Source organism: Lissotriton vulgaris, chromosome 10 (assembly GCF_964263255.1).
Source record: "Lissotriton vulgaris chromosome 10, aLisVul1.2, whole genome shotgun sequence".
NCBI classification, from domain to species: Eukaryota; Metazoa; Chordata; class Amphibia; order Caudata; family Salamandridae; genus Lissotriton; species Lissotriton vulgaris.
Window position 1 is genome coordinate 234,588,345 of NC_141698.1, and position 24,270 is coordinate 234,612,614.

The window sequence follows — 24,270 nt, forward strand, 5'->3', positions numbered from 1 at the left end:
TTGAAACCACTAAGCAACTTATTGGTCCTGTAGACACTGGCAGCCCCAGCCTCACCAGTGACCATTAGACCAGTCAGCCTCAACTCGGGCGTGCCAGTTCCTGCAACCTTTTCTACCTTTTTGTAAATGCTAAGTCACAAGCAGAGCTATTTGTGTTGTTGTACCTTGAGAAACAGATTTTTTTTATCAAGAGGAGTTCTCTTCATGAATATTACAGACATTGCCACAAGAATTTTGCTCCATACAACGGTGGTATTTCACCTCATTTACTGTTGGATAGTTAGATTTTTATCGATTTTGTTATTACTTTTCGCTCCTTTCCTATCGCTGTTGTGTAAAATTTAACTGTCGTGTTGACAATTGAAAACTGGGCGCAAGCATGGTAATGCGCGTCAGGCTCACCTGCTTTGATAGTCGTGTGGTGAGCTGCATGTTCTTTTTGATGCGATGAAAGCTTCACTACATTAACTCTGCTCTCAGACGTTTACCAGCGCAAACGTGCCGAGAGCCACTCGGTGCAGCGTATGCTGCGTACCGCCATCTTTTGTTTGCAAGCTGCAAGTTTTCAATGTATATATCCACGTTTTCAACCATGTTGAAAGTTGGTGCACAGCGAGAACGTCAGTGCTATAGGAGTGTTTGCAGGTATGAGTGGAGTTGCCTGTGAAGCAATTTGTTCTGTCGTCCATTTTTCATGGCGTGGCGTTTTCTGGGGTAAGGAAAGTACAAAACCCTCTATCGTTTTGATGATCGTCCCAGTGTTCAGCTCCTTCTGTTTCTCATTGTCTTCAGTGATTCGTATTTCATAGTTCATATTCACTTTCTTCTTGACTGACTTTGCCAGAATTTTTGCACGAGCCACACTAACCTGTTTACAGACTATGTCAGCATTTATTTGGGCGAATAACATGTTAAACTCCAGCTAAGGTTTTTACCTTTCTTCTATGTCATGATGTCGGGTGAGAGATCGCTCACCGGAGTTAAAGACTTTGTATTCATCTTTTTCTATTGTATACTTGATACTGTGTTAGGATTATTTACCCTTCTGCAATAAAGTTACAAGTTACAGGTAACATTTCTGTTTCTGCTGTTGCCCTTATTTTGCTCTTCTGCCTGTTCTTGTTTATTACTTAGAATATGTGCTTATGACTTTATTTGCCTCTTATGCATACAGCGCAGTCCTTGTGTTTTTTTGGGTTGACTACAGTGTTTTCCACGTACAGGCACTTAATCAGTCTTTGCGTGATTGGGTAGTTTACACATGGTTTCTTCAGTTTTTTGTTTTTTTTGTGGGTGAGTGTATCCGGCTTTTCTTTTACTGTGTGCGAGATGGTGTGTTCCTCAGTACAGAGTATTTTTTGTTTTGCTTGATGTGCTTGCCTGAGACTTTTATTGTCCTTTTAGGTGTTCCACGCAGCTTTGCGTTATTAGGTTGATTACTTACTGTCTATTGTGTGGGGTATCCTCAGTACATTTATAGGTTTATTTGCCTGAGTTTTTGTGCTTATTGTGTTTGCCCGAGACTTTTGTCCTGTCAGGCGTGCAGCACAGCTTTGCGTTATTTGGTTGACTATTTAATGATTTTACGTATTCTTATTTTGCTTTTTACTTTTGTCCAGTTAGATTTACATCGCTGGTTCGCGTTGTGCTTTAGGGATGATTGTTTTATTATCTACAATTTCGTTTGTGTTTTGCCTGTGAGGTTATGTCAGGTCTGGTGCACAAATTGTAGGGGTGCCTGAGACATCAGGTGCACAAGAGTATTTATACTATGACTCCATTGTGTCCAGTGTGCTTTCATTTTGATTTACATAAGTGTGTATGTGCATGTGTGCGTATGTATATTTCCTTCAGTGATGTTTCATGACATACTTATATTTTGCGTGCGGTGTGCCTTATAGAGCAGTTTTCTTCGCGCCATACATTCCATATTCTTTACCTATGTTTGTTTTGCCTAGATGCCTTTCTATTGTCAGGTGTACAGCGTATTGGGTTGCGCCATGATGTTGGTTACGTTACTGCCCATTATGTGACGTCCGTCTCTCAGGTGCACAGTATATTTACACTTGTTCGTTTTGAAGTTTACATAGCAGTTCGTTTTTCTTAGGCTTAGGTGTTTGTGTATTGCTTTGTTCCTCGTTTTCTTTTCTTTGTGAGAAAGGGGGATGGGTGTGCGTGCTCTTAGCAAATCAATTCTTGTCTTTGTGTATTGCATTTTTGTATTGTGTTATGCTTTCTTTGTTTCAAGTTTCGTCAACTTATTATTCTACTGTTCATTTTTATTTAGAGCATTTAATGTTTTGTCCATGCTCTGATGATGTTAGTGTTTGGTATTCTTTGCTATCTTTGATCTTTGTTCCTTTTTCTATTTGTCGGTTATACATCATCGCATTTCTAAATCTAATGATCTTTGCATTGTTTGTTTGGTTACAGTCTTTTCTTGTTCTTACTTTATTTCTGCCTTATTTGGTGTAAGGAAAGGGGATATGTGGTGACTTGGTTGTCACCTCTCCTTTCTTTTGTGCTCCTCTTCCCTATTGCTCAGCCAGGATGATTGTGGAATGTGAGGTGATGTCATGAATTCATGGGTTGCTTGGAGACTTGTAAGAGTCAGTTGGTGGATGCAGGCTGAGCAGCAGGGAGGCTGCTCTTGGTGGGGCTACGTTATACCAACTTACCATCTTATCTACCATTCTACATCTTGTGTAACTGGAACTTAATAAAGCATCCTCTTTGAAACTTTCTACTTGGCTACTTGTGGACATCCTTACTTCAATACTGAGCAACTGCAGTTTTTTAAAGGAGACCTTGAAAAGGGTCTCTATCGGCCTCTGTTTTGTGCCCTGGCATAGGTGGTCTGTTTTTTCCGGACTACAGTGACAGCAGGGACATCAATGTGCGCTGCTCACACTGCTCACTTATCACTAGTGGAGAAGTTATGACATGACGTCATGCCAGGGAAGCATTGTAGGGGAAGGGAAATCCTTTAACCCCTTTCCTGGGGCGCGAATTCTGCCGCGGTGATGGTGATTTAATTAGGGGGCGTAACCCCTTGCCTGCTCAGGACGGCCCCGTTACGTCACACTGGGCATGTGCTCAGGACAGCGGGGGCCATCCGAACTCCGCCCACTAATTCATTCGTCCGCACAGGCGGAGAATTTGCACTGCGCTGTGAATCAGCAGCGTTTGAACGGCCCCTGGCCGTCCTGACCTCACGCCCAGTGTGACGTAGGATGGCAGGGGCCATTCTGAGCACACAAGGGATTAAAGAGAGTCATTTTCTCTCTGGATTTCCCTTCTCTTTTTGAAACTCAGGAGCAGCAACATTGCTGTGGTGTCACCAAAGCTTAAGTGGAAGCTTTTTCAATATTATATAATTATATACAATCCATAGTTGCTGCTTATTTATCTTATGCAACTAACAACCATTGGCAAAGCCAATATTCCTGACTTGTTGTAGCCATTATGCTACTTGTTGTATCATAGATCTAGATGCATTGACAGAAACAGCAAAATACAAGTAGGGTGGTCAACTATGCTAAGCACAGATTTTTTTAGCTTACGTATTGTCAAGCCACACCTTTAATTATTTTATTTATTTTTATTTTTGAAGCTTGTAAAGCGCACGGCTACCCCCAACGGGGGTGTCCCGGCACTATAGACCGCAGACTTGGAAAGAAGAAGCACTTTAAGAGGTGGTGAACAGCCAAGTTTTCAGTTTGCTCCGGAATAGTGATTCAGAGGAGTAAACCTAAGGTCTAAAGGGAGGCTATTCCAGAGTTTTGCTGTCATTACACCAAACGCTCTGCCACCCATTCTGGAAAGGCGAAAGCGAGGGACAACCAGGAGACGCAAGTTGTTAGACCTCAAAGATCTGACCGATTGTGATAATAAAAGTCTCTTTCTCAAGTAGCCGGGCCCAGCCCCTTGAGGGTCCGAAAAGCAAGAGTCAGAGCCTTGAACTGAATGCGACGGGCAATGGGAAGCCAATGTAGCTTCTTACGATAGGATGCGACAGAATGTCGGTAAGGGATGTTGCCAATCAGTCTCGCTGCCGCATTTTGAACGATCTGCAAGCGTTCAATTTGGTACAAGGGGGCACCGACATAGAGACGGTTGGCGTAATCCAAGTGTGAGGGGATCAGGGCATGGATGATAGTTCTACGGGCATCCAGCGGGAGGTATGGGAAGATCTTTCTAATCATACGTAGTTTCCCGAAGCACGCTGCCGTGACCTTATTAATTTGAGCTTTGCAAGATAGAGCGTTATCAAATTGAAAGCCCAGATTACGCACAATTTGGACAGGAGTGGGGGGAGGATTAAGCTCAGTCGGCCACCACAAAATGGCAGGTAGCGAGGTTTTCTGATTAAAGAATAGGACCTCTGTCTTATCAGTATTCAGTCTGAGGTGATTAGAGGTCATCCAGGTACATATATTGCTAAGACAATGGCGAAAACTGGCAAAATTGGGGTCAGAGTGATCTCTAAATGAAAACACAAGCTGAGTATCATCAGCATAAGAGATCACTCTGATCCCCCAAGATTACACCAGGTTCGCCAGAGGAGCAAGGTACACATTAAAAAATAAGGGGCTTAGAGCAGAGCCCTGAGGCACGCCACAAAGAAGGGGTTTACTCTCTGATTCAAAAGGTCTAAGAAGGACCTTCTGGGTCCGTCCTTTAAGAAAGGAGTTAATCCAGGTCAAAACCGTGCCACCCATTCCAATTTGACCCAGCCGATCCAATAGGATCTCGTGAGACACCGTATCGAAAGCGGCGGATAGGTCGAGGAGGACCAACATGGCCTCCTCGCCTCTATCCACACACTCCCGAATCGTCTCCGAGACCTCTAGAAGAGCGGGTACTAAAACCCGTTCTTAATCCCGACTGTGAGTCATGTAGCAATTAATTGGTTTCTAGATATTCCGCCAGTTGTTTCTGAACAGCCTTTTCCAGGATTTTAGCCGGTTTAGGAAGAAGAGAGATGGGACGGTAATTACTAAATTGTACCGGATCCGTGTCCGCTTTCTTCAAAATGGGAACTAACATTGCCTCCTTCCAGACAGTTGGAAAATGTCCAGTGCACAGCGATGAGTTCCAAATTGAAAGGAGCGGACTGATCAATAGAGGTGCCAGATTACCCATAACTTTAGCAGGGACCGGGTCTAAAGGGGAACCCGATTTGCATTGGGAGAACAGGCTTAATGCAGACTCAATAGTAAGCTCTTTGAAGGACACCAAATACACTTTCTCAGGGTCCCTGTTAATGGAAATAGGAGGGGCCAAAACAGAAGAGAAAGAGAACACAATATTGCTAATTTTGTCTTGAAAGTAGTCCGGCAGTCCATTACATAAGGCCTGACTAGAGGTGCTCTGAGGCACCATAGCAGGGGGTTTCACAAAATCCTTTACAATACTAAAGAGAGTTTTGGAAGAGTTGTCTGCGTTCTTAATTTGTAAAGTGTAGTAGTCTCTCATGGTTGATCGTTTTAGTTTTTGAAATTTTTTTAGAGCAATCTTGTAAATAATTTTAGACTCCGCATCATAGGTTTGCCGCCATTTACGTTTTAACTTTTTACAGCGGCTCTTTTCCTCGCGCAGGGCAGGAGAGAACCAAGGAGCGGCCGGTCGGGATCTGTCAGAGGTAATAGGTTGTAAAGGGGCGATAGCGTCAATGGCAAGCAGAAGGGAGGAATTAAATTTAGCCACTCTTTCATCAAAGTACATTGAGTAAACAGAGGGAAAGAATAGAGAGCCCCCGGCTTCCGCCTCAGGGGAAAGTAAGCGTTGGTCTAAGTGCCAGCGGTGAATGAATCCTTAAATAACCAGGGAGGGCGGGAGGCTTCCAAGAGCTGGACCGCTACCCTGCCTTCCCCTAAGATGGCGGCTATCCCTCTGCGTCCCGGCGTCAGCGCCTCAATCGGCTGCGCCGGTGGAGAAATGAGTGCAGGGAACCTTGCAGCGACGTTAGTCTTGCATACAAGGATCGACTAGATGGTAAATAAAAGAGCACAATTTAAAATATATACAATGTTTTAAAAACAGTATTACCAGCCAAAGTACATTGAGTAAACAGAGGGAAAGAATAGAGACCCCCCGGCTTCCGCCTCAGGGGAAAGTAAGCGTTGGTCAATTAGATTGGCCACGCCCCTTTGAGAGTCCCCCCTCAGTTTTTTCATCCCACTTAAAGCCCTGATAGCACCTACTCTCCTAACTGAGAATAAGGGTCTTAGTAAACAATCTATACTATACTCTGAAGCCAGATATACGGTGATATTTCTTTGAGTTTTTAATGCCTAATGATCAAATAATACATAATTTCAGCTATTTAGCCAGCAACTGGATTAACAGTGAAGTTTCTTTGATATTTGCATGGCCACTAGTTACCTAATATGTGACCTCTGCTGTGTACCAGGCTGAGGACAAAATAACACATAAACTTTACTATTAAGCCAGCAGCCGGATTAATAGCAGAGAAAGGGCACTATTTACCTGATGGCAACCAAAATAGCTGCTGGGTTTATTTGGTTCCCAAATCACGTAGAACAAATTACAGCTTTCTTGTATGAGAGGTATCTGTCTTTCCAAATAATGTTGTTAGCATGCATGCCCTTTGGCTCACTGCTTCCTTCAGGTCCGGCCCACCCAAACATGAACCTGGCCCACCCAAACATAAGAATTGAGCGTCAGATTGGCAAGCCGGGCATTCGGCCGGTACCAGAGGCCCAGTGTCCGAGGCTTCAGGTGAGCCGTCCCCTCCACCCCCATCAATGTTCGGGCGGGCTCTCCTGATCCGAATTTAGGAGGCTGCTGCAGCCTCAGCGCAGTCCAGCACCGATTATTGCGGCCCATTGTCACACATAGAATGACAATTGGCCAAACCCAGCAGTCACAGCATGTGATGGGAGCTCCCGCCTTGGCCTTAGTGCACAGGTCTTCAAACGGTGAGGCGCGCCCCCCCCGGGGATCCGTGACTGCATTCCCAGGGGGACACAACTGCGTCTGCAAGGAAAGAATTGTAAATGAAGATGGCCTGGAAGAGGCGACGTTTATCTGGTGAGTTCTTAGGCTGTCTTCTTTTATATGCAGAGGTTAAACTGCATAAAAAGTTTGCAACTGTAATCTTGAGTGTTTCCCGGGGCACTGTCAGTGAGTAGGGTGACGGGGCTCAAGGGTAAACACAATATGCTAATAACCATGTAATTTTTTCACCTTCATATAATTGCATATATAAAAAATACGCACACACAGTAAATGAAAAAACAAAGCAAATGAAACAAATTTTGGGAAAATATACTCTCTTACGTTATTAACCTCAGTTATCTAAAGCAATCACTGCAGATTTCTGTGTCTGACCAGAGAGTCGCCGATTTGAATCCTAGTTTTCACAGTGGGAAATAGTAACTAGTGTATTTATAGAGCTACACGTTCCATGCCTGAGGTAAATAGCACTCTGGCATCAGATAAAGCATATATTAGGCCTTCTGCTGCTTTTATGTGTGCTGCTTAACCAGCTGCATAGGGTCCAACGTTTCACCTCATTAATGCTGGTTTAATACCCAAATATAGCAAAAATCAAAAGAGAGGTGATCAGTCAAGCTTTGCAAAAAGGTGAGGGCAGCACGTTGGAGCTTATTATTTTTAAAAGGGAGGAGTTGTGTCCTAATGGCAAGAGCTTCCTACTTTGGAACCTAGTTCAGGTCCTCCTGTCAGCTCAACTCAAATCACTTAATAGTCCAGTGCCTAAAATAAAAAAATATATAGAATACATTAATATGAACTTGTGTTTGTGTAATGCAAATGGTGCTTATTTAAAGTTTCCCAATGCACTTGGGCCGGTTCCTCCCTACATAAAACCAAAAAAGGGATGGATAGCCTGTTTCAAGATTGGAGTGATAGCCTTGATCGGTAAGTTGTGAAAGAGACAGAGGAGGTAGAGTGCTACTTAGGGCCTCAGCTATCATTAGTGCAGAAAGGGAAATTGTATTGGGGCCCAGGAATGTGTGGGGCTCACAAGGACCAAATTATGGAAGAACAGTTTTTTTAGTCAATTTCTGTTATTGTTTGATGATTTTTTATATTATATGTTTCACATTTACTGTGGATTATGAGCTACAAAAAAGTATCCATGATATGATCTCAAAAGCTCTACCTTTGCGCTCAGCACTGCCTATCCTGTTTACCCGATCCTTGCCATAACATTTTGCTTTGGGGGGCTCCGTGCAAAAAATTTGAAGACCACTGCCCTAGGGTATGACAGTGAGGCCTCACCATGGGAGATGCTGCTACTGCGGGCCAGAGTTTTCACTCCTTCACTCCCCTTGGAACAGGAAGTGATGGGGGCAATAAACAGGGTTTTGCTCCCTCCCTCCTCGCAGTGGATGGCTGGCCCAACTCTAATTCATGCTGGCCAGGCAAGGCATCCTCACTGCTCTACCATCCTCCCATCTCAAACTCAAAATGTAACCAGAAATAAACCCGCCTTACCTGTCTCTTTGAAATGTGGCACTTAATTTAGAGGCTTTGACAGCAGATGCCCTTGGCAGCGAGTTTCCTGGGCCCTAGTGCCACCGCAGTGCAGCTTTTAAGTTACCTCAGTAAAAGGAGGGCCACCACAGAAACTGTTATGGTTTTTCTGAGAGACCAAATGTTTGATCATGTACTCCTTCCTTAGAACAAAAATAAAGCCCTTTCAATCAAAACCAGCTAAACTGAAAATGTTTACACCTGTAGTTTATTTGTTCAGACAGCACAGTCATTAACTGCTGCCTGCTGAGGTATATTTATATAACCAGGGCCACTGGAGATATGCAGCATTGGGGAGGGAGCCTGGCTGCTTGCATCCTGTTCCTGGATGCAGGAGGCCTGGAGGGAGGCAGGAGAGCAGGAGCCGAGAAGACGTGGGACCCGGTAAGCTAAATTAAAAAAATATATATAAGCTGCCGGCGCTTCAGAGGCGGCGAATCCTGTCAATCTTGCTACCGTGGGAGATTAATCGCTACGGGTCCGAGGCTGAACCTGAGCCTGTCTCACTGGGGATGTGAGACGTGGTGTGCGGCTCTGTATTGTCAAGACGGACTTTGATGTAAGGGAATACCTTGTAACAATCATTTCCAACAACAACGCTGAGATTAAAAGTATCTCTACCCCCGATTTCACTGCCTTTTGCTGGGAACCTTTCTTGGCGGCATTTGTTAAATGCTCACAGGACACTTTGTGCAGCAGCCGTTTTTCTGATGAGTTGCAAGCAATGAATACGGGCCACGGATCAAGCACATACCGTTGAATCCCGAGGACGATACTTTACTTTATATTGTTCATTGCGTGATTCTCTCGAACCAAGGGACTCAGGCTTTATTATTTAAATTACAACGATGTCCCTGAGCAAGAAACTCTGCCTTTTCTACAAATGCCGATTTCTCTAGCCGTTTTGCCCAGGATTAAATAAAACAGGCAATTGCAGACTGGACTACAGCTCCCATCCTACATTGCTGCATTGCTATTTGGCCTTATTTTCCCTCTCCTGTGGCTGAAGTGTGGGGAAAAAAAGAAGTTTGCTGGTGAGTGGGCATTGAAGCTTCATTGTGCTGACTTGCATGGATTGATCTCTTTGAGTGGCATCTTCTCTTGGGTACTTCTCGACTTTGATTGGGGAAATCTTTGCAAACAACGCCGGCTACCTTGGTGCACACTGCTGCTTTTCCTGACGGGCTCCTGACATCCGCCCTGGTTCCTCACGGCTTCGCTCCCTGCTCGCTATGGGCTGGGGTAGGGCTCCTGACATCTGCCCAGGTCTCCCCCCACTGCCAGTGACGCCACCCCATCCCGCATCGCGGCCGCCGAGAGGGGGGGACTACAGCCCCCAAGAGCCTTTGCACCGCAACCTACACCTAGCCCCCGGAGGCGCATAAAACGGCCCGACTCCACTGGCATAGCGAGCACGCCGGGAGAAGCCCGGGACCAGGGGGGGGCCATCTGTGGCCATCAGGGGCCAGCAGAGGTCGGGTCAGGCCACCCCTCTAACACCTGTCATGGGGAAGAGAAAACAGACATGCGGGGCGACCAGGAAGGTAAGGTTGCCAAGATCCCTCAGAAATCCGAATCCATTATTTCATACCTTACGTCTGCGGTGGGGGTTTTGACAAAGGAGATAGCCCACGCTGAAAAGGAACTTGGCCTTGAACCTACTAACAATATTCTTGTTACCGACCATGGACCCATCTCTGATCATGCACAGGGCATCCCACTGGAACCCACCATTGTCACCATAAACCCTCCCTGTTCAGTAGCCCCGCCGATTGCCTCTATAATCCCTTCTTCTCCAGATTCCCCTAGTAAGGTTGCAACCCCGTTGGCCCCCCCGCTCATGACCATGCGCAGACGAAGACCGCATGCAAAGGGTGCCAAGAAGAAAATTGCTTATGGGAAATCTACCCACCAAGCTGCTACTCTCAGGGCTCATGTTTCCGCCATCATGGAAGAACTATTTAATAAAAGACTAGAACCAGCTTTGGAAGCAGTAGCAAAGGACATAGTGGACACTCTAAACGAATGTGTAGCGGGCCTATTGGCTAAGTGTAAGAAAATTGATACCCTTCTCAAACAATACTCAAGCCACAATGAGAAGTTGGTTAACCACCCACCTGGTATTAATAGCAAACCAGGTGATAACACTGTCAACAATCACAGGGATATTTTATGTGAGAACATTCAGGTTCAGGGGAGCAGTGTGGAGGAGCCCGAACTCTCTAGGCCTGGTTCACATATCAACACTCAAGAACTCAGTGGGGCTCATCATAGCACGAAACGTTTGAATTTGCCTCCAGAGGCAGCTCCTTTGGTTGCTGTTTTCACAGGGATTTTACCAGTAAGGGCCGGTGAAGGGGAAACAAGTGAAGACTTGAAGACTCTAGCTAGGAGATACTGTGCAGAGTTTAGTAGTGGAGGTGTAGACATCACACGCACTGTTATCGCAGCAAGGAGAGTGAGCTGGGTGGGGTACCATCCGAAAACCATTTGAGGGGACTGACTGGTCGTAAATTTTTATAACTATGATAGTACACAAACGTTGTTTTGGGATGCGTCGGATCTGTCAAATGACGGCATCAGACCGCTCCCTCTGGGCTTCTTCTACCCTCCGGGTAGGACAATGAGACCTTTTGGTAAACCCCCGGTGACTCGTCGGGAGAGGCCCTTCTGTGCCATCTCACGACCGTCTTACCAGCAGCGCTTTAACATCCTACAACACAGATCAGGACGAGAGCTGTCTGGAGGGGTGGGCAGAGCTTCTTCTAGTTCAGCTTGCCCCGTATCACAGGACGGTCCCTACCCACTAGCCATTAGTCTCACCAATCATTTCTCCCCCTTGAATTCAATAGAGACGAACGATTGACTGCCCGATACTTCAGTTGGGGATGGAGGGGAGCCTTCTCCACAGAGACCTCAATGTAAAATTCTCACTTGGAACGTGGCGGGAGTTATCTCTAAAGCCTCTGATCCTATCTGGCAGGAGTTTGTCAAACAGCATGATGTATTGGCCTTCCAAGAGAGCTGGGATATATCGTCCTGTTTTTCATTGGATGGTTTTTTCAGCTTCTCTACCCCAGCAACACCTGGTATAGTGGGAAGACCTAAAAGGGGTCTTCTCACTTTGTTCTCACTAAATCTGCAAGGGGCTTTTAAAAAAATAGAACCCGCGCCTAGGAACTCCCTTATAATTGACTGGTCAATTTCGGACCACCAGAAATATTTATTTATTAATTTTTATAATTCTAGGGAGGGCACATCTGGTAATGAGCATTTGACTAACCTTGAACAATTCTTGTCAGTCTATAAACATGATTGCAGTTCTGCCCTAGAGATTCTCTTGGGTGATTTTAACATTCATCCTTGTTTGGGGGATTGTTACAATGATGGATATGGAGGGTCTCCTGTGGAGGGGATGCCTCATTTTGAGCACAGTAATGAGGGAGATGCCCTCGAGAGCCTTCTCTCCAACTTAAACCTACTCGAACCAGGTTTAGGGAAAGATGAGGTTAAACACCAACATTTATCGGTAGGGGTGCAAACACCATTATCGATTATATTTTTTTATCTCCTGGGGTGTTGGCTAAAACTCTGGCGTACAGGGTAGTGACTGCAATTTTTAGTGATCACAACCCGGTCTTGCTGGTGGTGGACCCCGGCATTTTTATGTCTGGGAAGAACCCAGGAGTTGAGGCACCAAAGCACCTAACTACCAGGGATCAGGGAAGGCGGATTAAATGGGAGAGGGTCATCCCAGAGGCATTTTTTAAGAAACTTGCACAGGACACTGAGGCTAATATGGCCGTCTGTTTAGATCCTACTTCATCAGGGGTCGAGGTTGTGTCTGCTTATGTTGAGATCTGTTCACAGATCTCTAAGAACTTGGAGTCCGGTGACAGTGCACACTGTGGGAGGGTTCATAAATGGTTTGATAAAAAATGTTCACTCGCCCATGGTGCCTTACTTAAAGCATTGAAACACAGACCCAGGAACAAAGCATTAGTGGCGAACCTCCGCAAGGAATATAAATCGGCCCTTGCAACACGCAAGCACCAAATTAAGGAAGAGGCATGGGATAGTCTGCAATCCATAGATGTGCTAAGGGATAGCAAGAAATTTTGGGCCATTATTAATCAGTCGTTTTTTACAGAGGATGGGAAATCGGACATGGACTGTGTAATTACTGATGTGAGTTGGCTTGAGCACTTTAAAAAAACATCTATGATACAGAGATCGGAGCCTTAACTCCCGCCGATACTGTTGTGGTTCGTAATATTTTGCCCATTAAGTTTAAAACTTCTGAGGTGGAAAAGGCGATAAGAGACACCAGTAAACACAAGGCCCCTGGCCCTGATGGGGTCCCTGCAGATTTGTATACCCTTTACCCTCAATTCTGGTCTAAAATTTTAACTAACGTTTTTAATGCAATTCCCACTGCAGGTTTCCCATCTTCCAGGTCATCTTCCATTATTATTCCCATTTTTAAGAAGGGGAATAGAGGGGACCCCGCTTGCTATAGGCCGATCTCCCTGCTGGACTCTGCCGTTAAGATCTTGGGCAGAGTCATCCTACAGAGACTGGGGGATTGGCTTGAGGGGAGTGGGGTCCTCTCTAACCTCCAGTATGGTTTCAGAGCTCACAGGGGGACCATGGACCAATGTTTAAATTTGCCCTTTATTATCAGCAAATACACAGTGGTGAAGGAGGGACTGTTATATTTGGGTTTCATGGACCTTTGTTCTGCATTTGATTTAGTTAACCGTTCAAAACTTTGGTTTTTTTTGCGGGATATGGGTCTAGATGCCACTTTGGTCAACTTTTTAAGTGATCTCCACCAGAACCTGTCGGCTTCCGTTAGAGTAACAAGGGAGGGCAGGTGCACTGAGCAATTTAGTTCGGGAAGGGGGTCAGACAAGGCTGCATTCTGGCCCCTCTTCTATTTACGATCTATATCAACGCTTTGGGCAAATCTCTGGACCTGGCCACCTTGGATGTTCCGCGTATGGGAGGGTCGGGCATCCCGGTCCTCCTGTACGCGGACGATGCCGTCTTAATCGCACGTACAGGCATGGGGCTGCAGAGATTGTTAGACCATTTTGGCACCTTTATGGAAGCCCTGGACTTAAAAATCAATACCTCAAAATCCCATGTAATGGTGACGGGGATACGCAAAAAGAACATGAAGGTTAAAACCTTCACATGTAACGGTACTGAAATTTCAAGGGTGCCTTTTTTTGTTACTTGGGAGTTGTTTTTGATGAAAGGGGGAACTGGGGTCCCCAGTTGAAGGTCAAGAGCAATGTGGTTGCAAGATCCACCACAGCTCTCTTGAACTTTTCTAAGAGACTGGGAGCAAGACCCATGGAGGCTATGATTAGGATCTATAAGTCAAAGTGTATGGCAATTGCCTCATAAGGGTCTGACACCTGGGGCTATGTGCCATCACCTGGAATCCAAATCGTAGAAAATAAATTTATCAGATCACTCTTGTCACTCCCCCAATCATCGCCCACATTTTTGATTCACTGTGAAGTGGGTCTGGGGTATGTTTCTGACCATCTGAAAATGGCCCCTCTGCTACGATGGGTTAAAACCTGGTTGAATGAAGAGATCACGCTTAGCCATCTGATACCCAAGGACTGTGTGGCCCTTGATAAGGCGGACAGAATACCCTGGCTCTCGTATGTTACAGCGGCATGCGATAGGCTAGGGCGCCCGGAAATGTATTCATCACCACAGGGCCTAAGGATTGAGGATGTAGGGTGGATTAAGCATAACTTTCGCAATCTGCTGGAGTTAGAAAGGGAAGAGGCTGAACTTAGGAAACCCACAGTGAGATCAATCTATGGTCTGGTAGTCTCCCCCGATATGGAACCGTACTTGACGTATGTGACTAAGCCCTACCATCGCTACCTTCTGGTTAGATTCAGGTTTAACCTCATTCACTTTATGTTGGGCATTTACCCTAAATGGGGGACTCCAGAAGATACTCCACCATGCACATGCGATAGTTTCTCCAAACAGGATACGCTACACCTAGTAATGTTCTGCGAGCATTACTCTGTGCCCCGTAATAAAATACTGGAATCCTTCGTGAAACCCACAGCTTGTATTAGCGCAGATGATTTCTCACTACCACTGTGTAACGAGATCTCCCTGTTCTTCGAGAGCAAAATCAACACGATTTACGACAAAATCCTGAAAACAACCAGCACCAACTGTGGAAACTATGTCCCCACAACCCCGCAACCAAAAAAATCACCATCTCTACTTTCCTTTCCCCCAGTGTCCAATGCAGATCTCTCTCCCCTAATTAACCACATAAAATCTGGTTCTCCTAATGATCTCCTACCAGCGAAAATGATGGCCCCTCTAAACTCAATCCTAGGTCCACCCACACTAGCCATCATAAATCAATCCCTGAGCAAAGGACAGGTACCTACAGAATGGAAACAAGCTGTAGTCAATCCAATTCGGAAAAACGCCACAATACCCTGGTCGGACCTTTCAAACCTCAGACCCATCTCCCTCCTACCCTACCTCAGCAAACTTACAGAAAAGCATGTCAATACACACCTGTCAAAATATATCGAAGCAGCGGAAGCCCTGGACCCATCCCAATCTGGTTTCAGGCCTAATCACAGCACTGAATCAGCCCTCCTCTCCGTGACCGACAACATCAGGATGTCACTGGACAGGGGGGAATCCGTGATTCTAGTGCTGTTAGATTTATCCGCTGCTTTCGACACGGTATCACATGAACTCCTCCTAGAAAGACTGAGTGATGTGGGGATAGGAGGCATGGCTCTTGCATGGCTAACAAGTTTTTTATCCGATCGCACCCAAGGAGTCAGACTTGGCTCTCACTCCTCTCCATCTAGAGTGCTCACTAAGGGTGTGCCACAGGGCTCATGCCTTAGCCCCACGCTCTTCAACATTTATGTGGCCCCCTTAGCAAACATGATAAGATCCTTTGGATTCACTCCGGTGTCATACGCTGACGACACCCAACTTCTGTTTCCCTTCACAACTCTCACTTCGGCAATTCTTTCCTCATTTGCCAGTGGGATGAGAATGATAGCACACTGGATGGCAAAAAACTTTCTCCAGTGCAACGTGACCAAAACAGAGGTCATGCTGTTTGGAGGAGCGACTCTCCTCTGGTCACCAGATTGGTGGCCTTTGGAATTAGGCCCTGTCCCCAACCCCAAGCCCTTAGCAAAAAACCTTGGTGTTAAGCTGGACCAAGCACTCCTGCTCAAGTAACACACCACTCAGGTTGCAGGTGCCTGCATTCACGTGGTGGGGCTCCTTAGACGTGTCTTTCCTTTTCTGCCAGACAACCATAGAAAGACCCTTATCCAAACTTTAATCATAGGCAGAATGGATTACTGCAATGGGCTCTATCTATCGGCGAATGAAGAACAAATAGACAAACTTCAGATTGTCCAAAACACGGCAGCAAGATTAGCCCTTAACGCCCCCCCCAGAACTCCCTCCCGCCCCCTACTGCACCAACTCCACTGGCTTCCTGTGAAGCAGCGCATCAATTTTAAAATCTGTAACATCATACACAGATGCCTGTATGGTACCAGCCCCAAATACCTAAGAGAGAAATTTATACCATACTGCCCAGGACGAGCACTCCGCTCTAGCAACCATCTGCTGCTACAAGTTCCAAAAATAAGAAAAGCTAGACAGGGAGGCCGAGCCCTGTCTTACAAAGGACCCATACTTTGGAACTCCCTGCCCATCGAACTGAAACAAATTAGCAATTTAGTGTTGTTCAGGAAAAAACTGAAAACCTACCTTTTCACCAGGCCATAATATCCTTCCCCCCTCAGCCTTCACCCTCAGAGTAAGCTGCCCTAAAACTGCTGGCAACAGCGCAGAGATATCCCTTCGGGAATTGACTCAGGCGCTTTACAAGCAAATAAATAAATAAATAAATAAATAAATAAAAAATTCTTAAACCCAATCCTGAAGGAACTAAATTTTGTACAGGTGAGGCCTGCCCTTCTACACTTACAAATGCTTGATTCTGTCCAGGTCACCTATAGTGTAGCCAGCTTTTTGATAGCGTCAGCGCGCCTAAACAAAATGAGACTCACATAGCTGAATTTGTTTGTAGGGCTATATTGCCCTTAAACCAATCTTATTTATTTAATAATGCACTGTGGATTGGGGTTGGTCTATGGTCTCATGACATTCATTTTACCCTGTTCTTGTATCATAGATTTTAATTATTTTTAATTATTTTATTGTGTAACCATTGAACTGCAATCATGTGTATGTTATAATTTTACCATGTATATCAATGAATTTTGTATTGCTTTTAAGGTTTTTACTAACCGAAATAAAGAAACTTGACTGACTGACTGACTGATATAACCAGGGCCACTGGAGTTATGCAGCATTGGGGAGGGAGCCTGGCTGCTTGCATCCTGTTCCTGGATGCAGGAGGCCTGGAGGGAGGCAGGAGAGCAGGAGCCGAGAAGACGTGGGACCCGGTAAACTAAATTAAAAATATATATATATTATTAAATTACCCCCATCCTCCCTCCCCCGTGAGTCACGCCGGTCGCGACTGCTTCAGTGGCCCACATAAAGAAAAATCCCTGGAGCCGGGCCTGCTTCACTTACTTATTTCGCTCTTTCGGATGGAATCTCTGTTTCCACTCCCTCCGTCTCACCCATCTCTTCATCATTCCGTCCTTGCTCTCTCCACTTGTTCGATCATTCCACCCGTCCCCTCCTCTCGCCCCCTATCTAATACAACCCCTCCCTGCTCCCCCTAAGGATGTCCCAACTCCCTCGCCCCTCGTCTCGTTCTGTCCTCGCTCCCCACCGGTCAGTGACAGATAGATGTCGCGTTGTGTTGTTACGGCATCTTCACATTAGGAGGATGCTTACGGAACCTGGTAGCTGGCGAACACACATTAGTGGTTGCATCGGGGAAAATGGTGTTTGAAGTCGAGATGCGGCTCTGTAAATTACATCCGTAATGAGTTTATAATATGCATCTGGGTCTTCCCGCCTGCTCCACGCTTCCTGCAAACGGACGCGTGTCATCACAACAACATGCAGACACTTTCCCGCCTCATTGGCTCCCAAATGTATTTTAAATATCATTTCTAGGACACAATTATTTAAAATGCTGAACTAAACACTCACTAATGGGACATTGCAGAGGGCCCGAATAACTTCCAGTGTTAGATGGTTACCCAGCTCTAGAGAAGGAGCATCAGTCTTTGTCACCAGCCCTTGCCCCGTCGCCCCCTCCGGTCTTTTCCCAGACCATGCCTCACGCTGTACGTTTCTGGGGCCAAAAGTGAACCGCCTCCCGAGGGAGAGCAGGGCCTGCCCTTGGACCATGGAATCAAGGCAAAGAAAAGCCTGGAGGGGCAGCGCCTCTCAGTGTGACGTACGAGATCTCAGTGAGTGAGACTCGCAAAGTTATCAATTAAATTCGTGTCCTTTGAGACCTACAGGGGAGCAGCTACCACTGGTGAAGCAGTGGCACCAGTACCAGAGCCGAGATGCCTACGGGTAGTCGTGCGCTATACAAGTGCGTAATCATTTCATTTCATTTCAGAGCCCCGAGGGGCCCATTAAACCCTGTGAGGCGCTTGTCCACCGGCAGTCAAAGGGCCGTTTCCCTAGCTTGACGCCCCCTGGCGTACCTTGCTGCTCTATTGGAGACCTGCTTCCTTTGAGACCTATATAACTATCAACTTTCACTATGGCCTGTGAGATATGACCATCTATCACCCCTTAGAGTATCACCGCCCTTCAGGGCGCCATTTAGTAACCACGGCCCAGATGTAATCATAAGTAACATAGCGCAGCAAAAAGCAACTGAAGCTGTGGCGCTGCTATGTGTGAAAGGATGGAGCAGAACACAGCCATATCTGCCAAGATCTGAGCTGTTTTCCTCCTCCCCCTGCACATTTTAGGCTGCCATGCGCCAAAGCACACCCCTTGCACCATAGTGCAAGGATGTGTGGGTTCTGGGAATAGTTTTTGCATTGGAAGGAGATCCTTCCAATACAAAAAAAAATCCTTTAACACTTTTCCTGCTTTGTGTGTGTGTGTGTGTGCTGTAAAATGCTGCACACAGACAGGCAAGGTAGGACAAGCATTTGCAATGCAATAGGTCTCGCATTAGGAAAGTTTGAGCTATTGGTATTGTAAATGACATTTTTTATTTATGTGTTGGTTTTGAAAATAGCGAAATTAATAGCTTTGTCATTTACAATGCCAATAGTTTTAACTTTCGCAAATGTGACACCTATTGCATTTGTAACGCAATATGTGTTGTATTTACGTGACTTAGATGTATTGATATTACATTAACAATGGTTTTTATTTTTTTAAAATAATTAATACTTAAAAGCTATTGTAATTTATAATGGCAATAGCGTAAACTTTTGTAAATAACTTTTGTGAAGATTATGTTCAGTGTATTTTATTGTGACGAAAATACAAGAACAGAAGTGAAATATTAACATCTTTTTGTGGCATTTGTAATAAAGCTTGAAACATTGCAAGAACATATTTGAACCAGTTGTTGTTGAATGGTTGTGCAGATTGATGTTGTGGTGGCGCTGAGTGATGTTGTGGTGGCGACGAGTGATGCTGTGGCGTTCAGTGATGCTGTGGTAGAGCATAGTGTTGTTGTGGTGCCCCTGAGTGATGCTGTGGTGGTGCTGAGTGATGCTGTGGTGATGCGATAGAGTGAGGGCGATAGATAGATAGAGGGAGGGCGATAGATAGAGTTAGGTCGATAGATAGAGTGAGGCCGATAGATAGAAGCATGCACTGACGTCTGGTGGTGTGTGTGTGAATGGTGAAATTGTGCACTGACGGCTGGTGGTGTGTGTATGCCTGGTGAAAGCGTGCAGTGACTGCTGGTGGTGTGTGTGTGCCTGGTGAAAGTGTGCACTGATGGCTGATGGTGTGTGTGTGCCTGGTGAAAGTGTGTACTATGTCTGTTGGTGTGTGCCTGGTGGAAGCGTGCACTGACGGCTGGTGGTGGTTGTGTGTGGTGAAAGCGTGTACTTATGAGTGATGGTGTCTGTGCGTGGTGAAAGTGTGTACTGATGGTTTGGTTTTCAGTGTAGTTGTGTGTGTGTTTGTTGTGTGTGTGGTTGTATGTGGTTGTATGTGGTTGTATGTGGTTGTGGGTGTGTGTGTGGTTGTGCTTGTGTGTTCTGTGTGTTTGTGTTTGTGTGGTGTTGTGTGTGTGCAGTTGTGTGAGTGGTGTTGTGTGTGTGGTTGTGTGTGTGGTTGCCCTGTAAGGCATTCGCGAGCGTGGCAGTGCGAGAGTTCACGCCTTTCAGTGAGAGGCTTTGGGGTAGAGGTGTGCCAGAAAAAAACTCATAAACGCCAGATTGCAGCATAATGTGTACTAAAATAGATCAGCCTAACAAAAGTGTGTGAAAGACAATACATAAAAAAATAGTTGTCTAACAATTAGGTGGGTCGGATGGTGGTGAGTCTGCCTGCTAGAAGCGTGCACTGATGGCTGGTGGTGTGTATGCCTGGTGGAAGCGTGCACTGACAAACGGTGGTGTGTGTGCCTGGTGGAAGCATGCAAATAGAGCTGGTGTTGTGTATGCCTGGTGAAAGTGTGCACTGACAGCTGGAGGAAAGTGCCTGTTAAAACGTGCACTGGCAGCTGCTGGTGTGTGTCTGATGGAAGCGTGCACAGACAGCTAGTAGTGTGTGTGCATGATGGAAGCATGCACTAACTGGTGATGATGCCATTTGGACCTTCGGAAGTATTTAGCCATGCAGCACATTATCCTGGGTGCTACACCATCTACTATTACTTCAGGTGCATTAGTTAATGACCACACACCCAAGGATGGGCTTCCGTGCTTTTTAATGTAAATACGAAAAAGTTGTGCACGTGTGTCTTGTGAAAATAACAGTGGAAGTGAGAGACAGGTAACAGATAAAGGGACGTCGCTCCCAGTGGTGCAGCAGGTGGCGCCAGGTTAACTGCAACCAAATTGCACATGAAAAACGATATTAGATGTTCGTGACCGACCCCACGCTATATGTGGAGTACATGCGGCTTGATTGCTATATGACTATAGGTAAAAACTCACATGGACTAGGAATTAGTGCATCAGAAGTTCAATGTGATGAATCAAAAAGTTCCACAGTCAGAAGGGACAACATGCGTTAACTGTTTCTGTTGTATCGTTAGCCAAGAATAAAGAAAGAATATAGAAATTAGTCTTTGTGGACTTTATTGTGCATTGATTACATTGAAAGTTTGCTCTTCTTCGACCGTGATTCAGAAATAAAGTTTTGATGTTTTTTACTTTAAAACTAGGGGATAGTTGGGCCATTTTCCGTCCTTGCACATGTGCACTCTACGGTGTCTGAAAGCCCTCAGTGCTCCGTACGGGACTGTCACATACCCAGCTTCAGGTAGGAAAGCACCTGGGGTGATTCATTCTTTAGGGCTGGTGTCTGCTTCCGGAGCGCGCTGTGAAACGACCACCTGCCCCTGCTGGCTGGACGAAATGTTGAAGAAAAAGCTGATTTCCGATAAGCCTGCTACAAGGCGTGTCAGCTTGAAGGCAGAGCCATGCTCTGTGAGAGGATGTGTGGGCAAAGAGGATGGGGGCGCTGCGGTGACTGTCTGTGGGCAGAAGAGAGGCAAGGCCTCTGCCCAAAAGTATTGCCCTGAAGGGATATCGCAGGACTGAGAACGAGAAAAGGCCTGTTCAGGGGTTAGGGATCCCCGGAATGAGAGAATAGAAGACGAAAGGGGAATGAGAAGCGTGCAATGAAAGAGGGAGTAAAGGTCTACTGAGAGTGCAAATATTGAAAGGCAGAGAAGGGGAGGACATGAAAATAAAGGAGAAACGAGGGGTATATAGTTCGCGCGATCTGAATATGCAAAGGAGGTGGGGTGATGTGAAGGGAATGGACAGTCCAAAGATATAGAAAAGGAGAGCGGGAACATATGAAAACAGTGGAGGGAATGGGCAAATAATAAAAAGGGAACGCAGAGAATATGAAGTGAGCAGAGGGAAGAGTAAACTAAAAAGGGAAGTAGTAAAGAAAAAAGCTAGAAAAGAGATTGAGGAAGTGAGTGAAGAGGGTAGAGATAAAGTAGGGGAGAAATAGGGGACTGAAGAAGAGTTTGAGAAGGATGAGATAAAGAGTGTGTCTGAAGAGAGAAGAGAGCGGGGAGAATGAAAAGGAGAGTATTTACAAAGCGAGTGGAGAGGGAAGACAAAAAAAGAACGGGGTAGATGAAAAGAGCAGAGAAAAGGAAAAATAAACAGAGACATGGAAGGTGTATATAGAGTGGACACAAGAAAAAGTAGAGTGAGGAACGTACAAGTAAGTGAAAGTGTATCTAAATGGGAAAAGAAGAAAGATGAATAAAAACAAACTATGGAGAGGTGAATATATGGAATGCAGGGAGTACACCCATACTCTTGGGGTGAGAGGGAAGACTGGATCCTAAGCTCAAGGGGAGAGGACAATAAAGGGAGAGAAGGGAAAGTACAGTGGTCTGGAGAGCACATGGTTTGGAGGGTGGGAGAGCAGGTTGTGGAGGGTGGAAAGTCAAAGATTGGTCAGTGTGTCTGGAGAGAATCGGATTTGGGAGGGGGCAGAGGAAGATGCTCAGAGGTGAGAAATAGAATGGGAGAGAGCATAGCTGGGTAAAGTTCTGTGCAAGGAGGCATACAAGACTAAGTGCTCACAGTTCAGGCAGACACAAGAAAACAGGGTTCATTCAGGTGGGAAAGCGATTTGTCCAGGATCACTCGAGCAGCCTAGTGATGAAGCCAAGATCTCAAGAATCTACAATTAGGTCACTGAGAAAAGTATGTAGCCCAGATGAGGGGATAGAAAGGAATACGTGATATAGAGGGGAATAGATATATCAAAATGTAAAAAAAAGACGAGGACTAGATGTTAGGTGGGGGAAAGGTGACTGAGTGGGCTTACCAATTAGGAGAGTGGGGGTCTGTGAAACAGCAGTTTGAAGGAGAGTCGGAGGAGAAGGAAATGGGAGTCAGAACAGTGGAGCGTTATTGAAATACGAGGGCAAATGGACGGGGAGGATAGAGTTGCCCGGTTAAAGATGGAGGTGGGGAGAGAGGAGGGAAAGACACCAGCGACTAGAAATCAATGAAGGGAAGTGGATGAGGCACTAAGAGACTGGAAACAGAGAGAAGAGCAGTGGCGTAAATAAAGGTGTACAGAGACAGTGGGCGTTGGAGAACGAGGAGGGGAAGGGGTGCGAATGTGGAAAGTGTGTTGGTAGTGGAAGAAAAGTGAAGAGGCAAATGGGAGAAACAAGGAGGGTGGTGGGGAGGGAACAAGGATGTGGACGCGGTAGTGCAAAGGGGACAGCACACAGAGAAATGGTAGGTGGGAGGAGAAATCAGTAACACGGCTGCAAACATCAGCTGCGTATGTTTGCCTCAGAAAGCCAACAAACAGCATTCCAAGAACACGAGCTGAGGCAAAGAAAACGGTGGACAGAACGAACTGAAGTTAACATTAGCAAAATGAGACATGTAACAAGGGACCTCTCAATGTGAGGTTCCAAAACACCAAAAGGAGGGGCTTATAAGCATAGTCACTAAACAAAGAAGGCATTTATGAAGGGCAATAACAGGAACCAACGAAAACAAGTTCTCGGCATTGCTGTGGCGGGGGCGGGAGCGCATTCCTTTGAAGTCTGATGCCGAGGCACAGACAAATGGTGGTGTGCGAGCGGCTTCCTTTCAAGTTTGATGGGGGGGCAGGGGAGCAAATGGTGAGCGCGCGCCCGGCGAACATGCACTGGCCATAATCCGCATTCCAAGGCCCTCTTGGCAGCCTTTCCTGGAGCCCCTACATAATTCCCACTGAAGCAATGCACAAGCACATTGGCTCAGCGAGACCTAAAAAGCAAGGAGAAATTAAAACATTTCTCTTCGTTGTGCCAGCCTCGAGAAAGCATAGAATTTGGTACTAATCCTTGTCTACGACTGTTTGTGGATATGGGTTTGCTTCAAACCCATTTGTTGTTGCATAGCAACGCCTATGTGCCTGGAACGAAAAGAAATCCAAGCCCAGCAAAGTGTAAATCTTGACCCTTGTCATTTCTTTTTCTTTCTCTTTTTTCATTTATTGGACTGCAGAACAAAACATGAGCAGTACCCTTGGTTTTGCATCAGTACATAAATCATGCATGTCAAACAAATAGTGCGCGGGGTCGTCCTCTCCACGGGCTTTGGGCATAGCCATCACTTTAATCATAATATAAAACATTGAGGGTTGACGTCTCCGCATAGGGGCCCTCATGTTTTTTCGCTACCAAGGCAAAATCAAGTCCACTTCTGTCTTGACCTTCACATTGCTCCACTATCCCGATTCCCAAGATGTAGACGTTTTGCGGGCACTCACAATGTACATCTGCCCATTTATCTTAAGCTGTGCAGTGTAATGCTACTGCAGTAATAAGATGTTTACACAGCTCTCACAGTGCCTATCTGTCCTATCCAGCAGTGTGCACTGGTACTCTACAGCAACGACATCTGGAGAATCGATAGTCATAGTCATAGTCAAAATCCTTTATTCGATCAAATACAAAATGATCATAAAAGTACATATAAAAAAGAAATGAAAGGATTTTCAATATTCAAATTAATTTAAAATCCGAAATATAATAGTTCATTTTCATCTTACTAAAAAATTTTTTAATTGGATCTATAAAAG